Raw genomic sequence first — 12,130 nt, forward strand, 5'->3', positions numbered from 1 at the left:
GGTCATTCTAATGGTGATCTGACCTTGAACACTTCACTGTCACCGGGTTACAGTAAAACAAGGTCATTCTAATGGTGATCTGACCTTGAACACTTCTCTGTCACCGGGTTACAGTAAAACAAGGTCATTCTAATGGTGATCTGACCTTGAACACTTCACTGTCACCGGGTTACAGTAAAACAAGGTCATTCATGGTGATCTGACCTTGAACACTTCTCTGTCACCGGGTTACAGTAAAACAAGGTCATTCTAATGGTGATCTGACCTTGAACACTTCACTGTCACCGGGTTACAGTAAAACAAGGTCATTCTAATGGTGATCTGACCTTGAACACTTCACTGTCACCGGGTTACAGTAAAACAAGGTCATTCTAATGGTGATCTGACCTTGAACACTTCTCTGTCACCGGGTTACAGTAAAACAAGGTCATTCTAATGGTGATCTGACCTTGAACACTTCACTGTCACCGGGTTACAGTAAAACAAGGTCATTCTAATGGTGATCTGACCTTGAACACTTCTCTGTCACCGGGTTACAGTAAAACAAGGTCATTCTAATGGTGATCTGACCTTGAACACTTCACTGTCACCGGGTTACAGTAAAACAAGGTCATTCTAATGGTGATCTGACCTTGAACACTTCTCTGTCACCGGGTTACAGTAAAACAAGGTCATTCTAATGGTGATCTGACCTTGAACACTTCACTGTCACCGGGTTACAGTAAAACAAGGTCATTCTAATGGTGATCTGACCTTGAACACTTCTCTGTCACCGGGTTACAGTAAAACAAGGTCATTCTAATGGTGATCTGACCTTGAACACTTCTCTGTCACCGGGTTACAGTAAAACAAGGTCATTCTAATGGTGATCTGACCTTGAACACTTCTCTGTCACCGGGTTACAGTAAAACAAGGTCATTCTAATGGTGATCTGACCTTGAACACTTCTCTGTCACCGGGTTACAGTAAAACAAGGTCATTCTAATGGTGATCTGACCTTGAACACTTCTCTGTCACCGGGTTACAGTAAAACAAGGTCATTCTAATGGTGATCTGACCTTGAACACTTCTCTGTCACCGGGTTACAGTAAAGCAAAGTCATTTTAATGGTGATCTAACCTTGGATGATGGCCATGTAGTTGAACAAACTTGAGCACCATTGATACCAACACATGCTACTGGTGCATAAGGTTTCATTATTAAGCAGTGCTTACCAAGATAATTCTATACCAAAGTTTCACCTCAGTTATATAGGTATAACGAGTGTTTCACCTCAGTTATACAGAGCTGATATACCCCATGTTTCACCTCAGTTTAAATATTACAAAGTTATACAGAGCTGATAAACACAGAATTTCACCTCAGATTAAATATACCATTTAGTACTTCATCTCAATGATGACGGGTATACGGGTGCTTCACCTCAGTTATATATAAAAAGTGTTTCACCTCAGTTATATATAACAAGTGTTTCACCTTAGTTATATAGGTATAACAAGTGTTTCACCTCAGTTATATATAACAAGTGTTTCACCTCAGTTATATAAAACAAGTGTTTCACCTCAGTTATATAGGTATAACAAGTGTTTCACCTCAGTTATATATAACAAGTGTTTCACCTCAGTTATATAGGTATAACAAGTGTTTCACCTCAGTTATATATAACAAGTGTTTCACCTCAGTTATATAAAACAAGTGTTTCACCTCAGTTTCACCTCAGTTATATATAACAAGTGTTTCACCTCAGTTATATAAAACAAGTGTTTCACCTTAGTTATATAGGTATAACAAGTGTTTCACCTCAGTTATATATAACAAGTGTTTCACCTCAGTTATATAAAACAAGTGTTTCACCTTAGTTATATAGGTTATATATAACAAGTGTTTCACCTCAGTTATATATAACAAGTGTTTCACCTCAGTTATATAGTTATAACAAGTGTTTCACCTCAGTTATATATAACAAGTGTTTCACCTCAGTTATATATAACAAGTGTTTCACCTCAGTTATATATAACAAGTGTTTCACCTCAGTTATATATAACAAGTGTTTCACCTCAGTTATATATAACAAGTGTTTCACCTCAGTTATATATAACAAGAGTTTCACCTCAGTTATATATAACAAGTGTTCTACCTCAGACATATAGGTATAACAAGAGTTTCACCTCAGTTATATATAACAAGTGTTTCACCTCAGTTATATATAACAAGTGTTCTACCGCAGACATATAGATATAACAAGTGTTTCACCTCAGTTATATATAACAAGTGTTTCACCTCAGTTATATAAAACAAGTGTTTCACCTTAGTTATATATATAACAAGTGTTTCACCTCAGTTACATAGTTATAACAAGTGTTTCACCTCAGTTATATAAGTATAACAAGTGTTTCACCTTAGTTATATTGATATACCCAAGTACTTCACCTCAATGATGACAGGTATACTTAGTGTTTCACACCAGTTATATATATATATAACAAGTGTTTCACCTCAGTTATACAGATATAACAAGTGTTTCACCTCAGTTATATAGGTATAACAAGTGTTTCACCTCAGTTATACAGATATAACAAGTGTTTCACCTCAGTTACATAGGTATAACAAGTGTTTCACCTCAGTTATATATAACAAGTGTTTCACCTCAGTTATATAAAACAAGTGTTTCACCTTAGTTATATAGGTATAACAAGTGTTTCACCTCAGTTATATATAACAAGTGTTTCACCTCAGTTATATAGGTATAACAAGTGTTTCACCTCAGTTATATATAACAAGTGTTTCACCTCAGTTATATATAACAAGTGTTTCACCTCAGTTATATAAAACAAGTGTTTCACCTTAGTTATATAGGTATAACAAGTGTTTCACCTCAGTTATATATAACAAGTGTTTCACCTCAGTTATAAAGGTATAACAAGTGTTTCACCTCAGTTATATATAACAAGTGTTCTACCTCAGACATATAGGTATAACAAGAGTTTCACCTCAGTTATATATAACAAGTGTTTCACCTCAGTTATATATAACAAGTGTTCTACCGCAGACATATAGATATAACAAGTGTTTCACCTCAGTTATATATAACAAGTGTTTCACCTCAGTTATATAAAACAAGTGTTTCACCTTAGTTATATAGGTATAACAAGTGTTTCACCTCAGTTACATAGTTATAACAAGTGTTTCACCTCAGTTATATAAGTATAACAAGTGTTTCACCTTAGTTATATTGATATACCCAAGTACTTCACCTCAATGATGACAGGTATACTTAGTGTTTCACACCAGTTATATATATATATAACAAGTGTTTCACCTCAGTTATACAGATATAACAAGTGTTTCACCTCAGTTATATAGGTATAACAAGTGTTTCACCTCAGTTATACAGATATAACAAGTGTTTCACCTCAGTTACATAGGTATAACAAGTGTTTCACCTCAGTTATATATAACAAGTGTTTCACCTCAGTTATATAGGTATAACAAGTGTTTCACCTCAGTTATATAGGTATAACAAGTGTTTCACCTCAGTTATATAGGTATAACAAGTGTTTCACCTCAGTTATATAGGTATAACGAGTGTTTCACCTCAGTTATATATAACAAGTGTTTCACCTCAGTTATATATAACAAGTGTTTCACCTCAGTTATATATAACAAGTGTTTCACCTCAGTTATATAGGTATAACAAGTGTTTCACCTCAGTTATACAGATATAACAAGTGTTTCACCTCAGTTATATAGGTATAACAAGTGTTTCACCTCAGTTATAAAGGTATAACGAGTGTTTCACCTCAGTTATATATAACAAGTGTTTCACCTTAGTTATATAGGTATAACAAGTGTTTCACCTCAGTTATATATAACAAGTGTTTCACCTCAGTTATATTGATATACCCAAGTACTTCACCTCAATGATGACAGGTATACTTAGTGTTTCACACCAGTTATATATCACAAGTGTTTCACCTCAGTTATATAGAAATACCCAAGTATGTTTTTGGCAAGACCTTATCATATATTTAAAGTTAAGACTTTATAGTATGTTTTTAGGCAAGACTTTATAGTATAATTTTGGAAATTCTAATGATTAGCTATTCAACATAACATATTTATAAATCAACTGCATCATGTTTTTTTTATATATATTGTACATTAATTATTTAATCAAACAAAATGTCTTTTTTTTTTATTATCTGCCTTCATTAATCTTACCTGCCCTCACAGCATTAAGTCCACACTACTTAACATCCGATCAGTAAGCCATCTTTTTTATCACCACTGTGTCGATGCAGACAGTTCTAATAACAAGCAAAAACTAACACCAGTAAAAAGAAAATCACTCAATATATCACATTTAACACGTACACCTGATCATGGTCACATTGATACTGTGTAGGTCATTACACAAACAAGGAAAGTTTTTGTTTAACAAGCTATTATATGTATCTCCTCATCTACCTGTACGATCTGTTTACCTGTCTGTTTACCTGTCTGTTTACCTATGAGAATGGCTGCTGGTACTGCAAAACCATGAAGGACATGTCACTGGTCTATGGATCACATTAGATCCAGCTGCACAAGGACTTAGCAATCAATATTCTGGTAATAGCATCTTTATGTGCAAGATGAAATGGAGATTAGCATAAATCACTACAATCGGTACATGACAAGGGGTTATAAACACATCAGGAAGGCATTGACGGCAAATTAAATTTCAGCTAAAATATGAAACCATACAAATAGATGAAATTACATAGTATTTATCGTAAATCCTTTTGAGATATGTCACATCATAGTCATTTTGAAACACACCATACATAAAGGATTCAACAAGGGACCCATAAGCTGAAGTAGTCACCGGGGAGAAATAAGGTATATTATGACAGGACATTACCAGTCCTGTAACTGTACCGAATGTGATGGATAAGCTGTAATCTATTTCAGTTGGCTTCCTGGAATGGGCAGTGTATCATATATCAGGTATTATTTGTATATTTATATATACAGGTCGTCTCCTCAAGGTATTTTTACTTCTGTTTCTTAATCTTTCAATAGACAAGTAAAATCATTAGACAATATCAGAAAATACTGAAGGTGCCCGTTCAGTTCTACTAAAACATATAGAGCTGGTGTCTCACTCTCCCAAGGTATAGATATGGTGTCTCACTCTCCCATGATATAGAGGTGGTGTCTCACTCTCCCGAGGTATAGATATGGTGTCTCACTCTCCCATGGTATAGAGGTGGTGTCTCACTCTCCCGAGGTATAGAGGTGGTGTCTCACTTTCCCATGGTATAGAGGTGGTGTCTCACTGTACCATGGTATAGAGCTGGTGTCACACTCTCCCGAGGTATAGAGCTGGTGTCACACTCTCCCATGGTATAGAGGTGGTGTCTCACTCTCCCATGGTATAGAGCTGGTGTCTCACTCTCCCGAGGTATAGATATGGTGTCTCACTCTCCCATGGTATAGAGGTGGTGTCTCACTCTCCCATGGTATAGAGGTGGTGTCACACTCTCCCATGGTATAGAGGCAGTGTCTCACTCTCCCATGGTATAGAGGTGGTGTCTCTCTCTCCCATGGTATAGAGGTGGTGTCACACTCTCCCGAGGTATAGAGGTGGTGTCTCACTTTCCCGAGGTATAGATATGGTGTCTCACTCTCCCATGGTATAGAGGTGGTGTCACACTCTCCCGAGGTATAGAGGTGGTGTCTCACTGTACCATGGTGTAAAGCTAGTGTCTCACTGTACCATGGTATAGAGCTGGTGTCACACTCTCCCATATTATAGAGGTGGTGTCTCAGTGTACCATACTATAGAGCTGGTGTCTCACTCTCCCATGGTATAGAGATGGTGTCACACTCTCCCATGGTATAGAGGTGGTGTCTCACTCTCCCATGGTATAGAGCTGGTGTCACACCCTCCCATAGTATAGAGGTGGTGTCACACTCTCCCGAGGTATAGATATGGTGTCTCACTCTCCCATGGTATAGAGGTGGTGTCTCACTCTCCCGAGGTATAGAGGTGGTGTCTCACTTTCCCATGGTATAGAGGTGGTGTCTCACTCTCCCATGGTATAGAGGTGGTGTCTCACTCTCCCATGGTATAGAGGTGGTGTCTCACTCTCCCGAGGTATAGAGGTGGTGTCTCACTCTCCCATGGTATAGAGCTGGTGTCTCACTCTCCCATGGTATAGAGCTGGTGTCACACTCTCCCGAGGTATAGAGCTGGTGTCACACTCTCCCATGGTATAGAGGTGGTGTCTCACTCTCCCATGGTATAGAGCTGGTGTCTCACTCTCCCATGGTATAGAGGTGGTGTCTCACTCTCCCATGGTATAGAGGTGGTGTCACACTCTCCCATGGTATAGAGGTGGTGTCACACTCTCCCATAGTATAGAGCTGGTGTCACACTCTCCCGTGGTATAGAGCTGGTGTCTCACTGTACCATGGTATAGAGGTGGTGTCTCACTCTCCCATGGTATAGAGGTGGTGTCTCACTCTCCCATGGTGTTAAGCTAGTGTCTCACTCTCCCACGGTATAGAGCTGGTGTCTCAGTGTACCATACTATAGAGCTGTTGTCTCACTCTACCATGGTATAGAGGTGGTGTCTCACTGTACTCTCCCATGGTGTCACACTCTCCCATGGTATAGAGGTGGTGTCACACTCTCCCATGGTATAGAGCTGGTGTCACACTCTCCCGTGGTATAGAGCTGGTGTCTCACTCTCCCATGGTATAGAGCTGGTGTCTCAGTGTACCATACTATAGAGCTGGTGTCACACTCTCCCATGGTATAGAGGTGGTGTCTCACTCTCCCATGGTATAGAGCTGGTGTCACACTCTCCCGAGGTATAGAGGTGGTGTCTCACTCTCCCATGGTATAGAGATGGTGTCACACTCTCCTGAGGTATAGAGGTGGTGTCTCACTGTACCATGATGTAAAGCTAGTGTCTCACTGTACCATGGTATAGAGCTGGTGTCACACTCTCCCATGGTATAGAGGTGGTGTCTCAGTGTACCATACTATAGAGCTGGTGTCACACCCTCCAATGGTATAGAGATGGTGTCTCACTCTTCCATGGTATAGAGGTTGTGTTTTAGTGGCCTTCATAGCAGGTAGGTCTTAATAGTGAATGTGACCAAGCAGGCATACTTCCTTATCCATCTGGTCACTTTTGATAGCTGGTGCAGGTTTCTCTGAACCGGTAAATATTATGTGTGGTCTGGGTGAACAGGCCTACAAAAATATCTGATTTAGTTCTTTCTGACAAACAGTAATAAGTTTTCTTATATTCAAATCAAAGATGGCTGTCTGGAAGCCATTTATTTTGTCTCCTGAATATTTCATAATAATAACTAGGGACCAAGAGAAAGCTTTATATGAAATTTGTTGAATAGCCAAGCATCCCTTGCTTCTCAACAATTAAAGTAATACAATGTATAACAAACTTAAACAATCGAAGTAAATGCAAATATGGCCACGTATCTGTCTAATTATAAAACTCTCACCAGCCTAGAACTCGGGAGTAAGGGAGACCTTAAGTACATTAGATAGTACTGAAAAATTCATCCTGTAGACTTCTCAACAAATAGAAATCCTTGTAAAAGTCAAAATCTAAAATACCCATTTGTCAACTAGTACTATCAACCATTTCCTTCAAGGATCAGTCTTGAACAGACAACTAGAGACACAAGGCAACACATGAATGGAATCTTAGAAAGACCAGGCACCAGGATCATGAAACAGATTTAAGTCTTAGTTTGGACTTAACTTCAGTTTTCTGACTTATGTAAAACTTAGATTTGGGATTATGAAAAAAACCTGAAGTCCAAATTTTCTTTCTTAACTCCTCAGACTGCAACAAAGCAGACTTAAGTCTAAAACTAGACTTCCAAGTGGCAGACATCGTCCACCTCGTTGCCCATCTGCGTCATCGAGAGTAGAGACAAGCAATCCATCAGCCTTAGTGTTTCCAGAGATTGCATGAATCCCCTAGAAATAAATTCAAGGAACTTTACATGAGGTACAAGTTTCGGAGACCTACCCTGCTATTGATCATAGATATGGTGGAGCCTCAAATACAGCATCCAACAAGGAGATCCCAGAGTCTTCCTGCATTAATACAGGTACTCCTGTTCCTGAGGTTCTTGGCAACAAGAGGTTTTATCAGCTTATAGAAGACTATTTACATTTCCAAGGCCGTGGCTGGAAGGTTCAAGCGAGCTTTCATGCTATAGCAGGTGTGTGATTTCAATGTAAATGACAAAAATATACCTGAAATATCTAGTTAGTGTTGAAATATACATGTAACCTTGCTCCTTACTTTTTAGTACATTTAGATACTTTTCAGAATTATTCATTTGTCCAGTCATCTGATACAGTTCACTGCAACACAGCAAATGACCACTAAATGTTATTCATAATTAATTCATTAATCAAAATGATAACATAAACAATTTATTCTCACAACATCACAGACACAGTAAGATGTGTGAAAGCTCAAAAATATTTTTGTATTTTTGTTGGTACATTTTTAGTGTATATATACTATTGCTTTCAGATTTTTTTCTTGTTTAGTTACCAAAATGGATTATGTATATAGTGATAATTAGTCCATTCATTCATAACTAAAACAAATGTCATTTTTAAATATATTTGGGAAGATAAAGCATTAGTAAACACAGGTATTTAGCATTAAATTAGTAGTGACAAGATATAACATGTCCTATAATTGGCAAACAAAATAGTATACTAAAGCTTGCAGGTGCATTACCGTTCCCTCATCTAGAAGTAAGTAATTACATATCTTGTCATTATCTACCTTAATCATTACCGTTCCCTCATCTAGAAGTAAGTAATTTCATATCTTGTCATTATCTACCTTAATCATTACCGTTCCCTCATCTAGAAGTAAGTAATTACATATCTTGTCATTATCTACCTTAATCATTACCGTTCCCTTTTCTAGAAGTAAGTAATTACATATCTTGTCATTATCTACCTTAATCATATATGTACTATGTGTGTATTAAACTAGATTTGTCACTGCATTACAGGTATGATATCAGTTGTTGACCAAAGTTACATAAACAGCTGAGAGAAGGATCATACAAAAGTTACATGGGTGTAAAGGTGCAGATAGGGTAAGTTGTTTCCTGTCTCCTATCTTCATTGTTTATTTTGTCAGTATCTTTCCTCAATTTTGGTACATGTTAAAGCCAATGTTTTGCTGGTCACTCATTGGGTAAGAGAAATAAGTCGGATCATCAAATAATAATATATGTATCTTAGATTTATTTGTATAAATACACATGTACCTGAAATCATTTAAATAGCTATCACAGCACCTTGCTACAGAGCATTGTTCTCAAAATATCCAATTAATTTGACACCTATTGTATTATGATAATTAAACATGTTTGTGACATAATGAAAATCAGTGAGGAGACATTTTACTCTGTATTATATATACATGTATGTACCTGTATAGGAAATATTTTGTCTTTTTCTTTTTGCTAAATAACATGAATTGTGTCAAATGAAATATTTAACATACACTTTATTACAAGATGGACATCCAGTCACAATCCTTCCTAGGACTGAATCAATATGTTGATATATTGCACATATTACTAAGCAATCTTCAACAAGGAAATGTACCAGTTACTTTCCAATATATTACAATGCATCCTATCAATGTGGTTTATTAAGGTAATGTTTACATTCCTTTTCTGCAGTTTCCATATTGAAGCATGAAATGTAGTGTAATCTGCTGTACTCGGGCATTCCACAGATTCTATATATATCTGAAAGCAAAAGTATCTATACACTAAAAATGTCATGTTCATTTCAGGTAAGTTTCAGCTCAATGTCACAAGTATAACTTGAGAAGAAGTTGAAACTGTGTTTTTAATGTATTTTCAAAATGGCGGCCATGTTGGATTTTGGACATACCCGAAATTAACAAACTTTGGTCAGGACCATGTCACGATCATTTCAGGCAAGTTTCAGCTCAATGTCACAAGTAGAACTTGAGAAGAAGTTGAAAATGTGTTTTCAATGTATTTTTAAAATGGCGGCCATGGTGGCCATCTTGGATTTCGGACCAACCCTCAGGATGATTTATCTTTGTCCACATCAAACTGAGGTTAAACATTTTAATCTCTTACTCAGGTTGACTTTCATGTACTATATTGGATCTTGCATGAATTTTTATTTGATGTATGAATTGAAATATCAAACAAACAAACTTAATATCCTTTTTTACTACATGACTGATTTTTCAAATAAATATGATAGAAAACATGACATCGTGCCTGTTGTACATGTATCTATAGTATCTATTGTGTGTAATTCACGGAGTAACAATGCACTCTTGTGATAAACACGAAGATTATACCTTTCTTCATTATATCTTGGTATTTCTCCTTTACTTCTGCTACATCTCTCTGAACTAATCAGTTCCAGCTAATCTGGGAAAAGTGAAAGGAAGACTATTTCCAAAAATTCATCACTTTCTTCTGATGGATATGTACATGTATATAATTATGAATATTATGTGGTGCTGGCCTTGGGTGCAAGTGCATTTTTTTTTCATTTATTTCTATCTATTTATTTGATCATTTTCAGGCTTATCATAAAAATTGATTTGATACCAATGATTTCTTAGCAATTATGTAAAAACTGGGTTATATCTGAAAATGTTTACAAAACTGCCACACTGGACACTGCTTGACTGACCACTAAATAGAAATTCACACTAGCCGAGGCTAGTTAGGTGCTCTGTATATTAATCTCAACTTTTACACATTACATATTATTATAAATATTGTATATAAGGCAACATAATATCGTATTAATGCATTTGTAATTCATGGAACACAACGAACATGTAATGTATGAAAAGAATGTACTGTATTTTCACTAGTTGTATGCGAATATGTACAAATTCAGGTGATCAGCAATTTCCTGCCATATGATTTGTTTTTGCATTCGTGTCCTTCCAACACGGTCAAACAACAATCTTTCCTTGGATAACACTTCCTTTACCATCATAACCTCGTCATCACCTGTCCAGTTGGACCTCCTTCCAATCGTAGAATTAACAGACATTGTCAGGCTACAGGGCTGTGCTCAATATTTGACAGGTTTTTGTTGACAAACTGTAGACAATGACGTATGTAATTTCCCATGTTGAAGAGTTCCTACAAATTACTGTGAATCGGAACGTGCGTTGCCATGACTTTTACCAAAATAGACTATTCTTTGCTAAGCACGTTTCCTGATCCACTTAAAATTGTAATCTTAGCTAAGTAAAAACTTCAAACATTAGTCCAATTTTAGTCTTAGACTTAAGTCTTTTTCATGATCCCAGTGTAGCAAGGTATTGTGAAGCATGAGGAAATGAACCGGGTCAAAATACCATAATGATGAAATGAACCTCCCCCCCCTCCCCATAGTAATGTGTGAAGCCCCTTGCCACCCTAAATTTCCCCACTTTTTTTTCTTTGTTTTATTATGTATTGAGGAACATTTCATTTCACCATAACCTCTGTTAACTTCACCAGCTCCTGTTAATATTACTCAGGAAACATACATTTTATTAAACAGACTTGAACTGTAAATATGCATATAGCTTTCTGTCATTTAGTTGGTAGTCTCAGAATTCCACTTCCACAGTCAATTAGTAAATTCCATCACATAGAACTATCATTAGAACAAAAAAGACATTATGAATTTTTCTAAATAAAATGGTGGTCATTTGTGTTTGAATTTGCATCTTTCTTAATTGATAAGATTGAAGTTTTCTTTCTCTCTTTGTTTCAAATGAGCCATTTCATTAATATTTGTTTAAGACCACAAACTGTTCAAATATAATTCTATATTCATACAAGTGTACAACCACGGACTTATATACACATGTGTATATAAGTCCGTGGTACAACTAATTAGCTACTTAAAAAATTAATTGAGTAACAAAAAATTATTATTTGAAAATCTATATATTTTCAAATACCAAATTTTCATATCTGGATTTATATAAGAAAAAATGCAAGGAGGCATGGTCAGTTTTCGTTCATTTGACAGACAACAAAACACTGGCATCTAAGTATCTTG

Source organism: Ylistrum balloti, unplaced genomic scaffold (assembly GCF_031769215.1).
Source record: "Ylistrum balloti isolate Yb309-2 unplaced genomic scaffold, AGI_CSIRO_Ybal_v1 Utg370540, whole genome shotgun sequence".
NCBI classification, from domain to species: domain Eukaryota; kingdom Metazoa; phylum Mollusca; class Bivalvia; order Pectinida; family Pectinidae; genus Ylistrum; species Ylistrum balloti.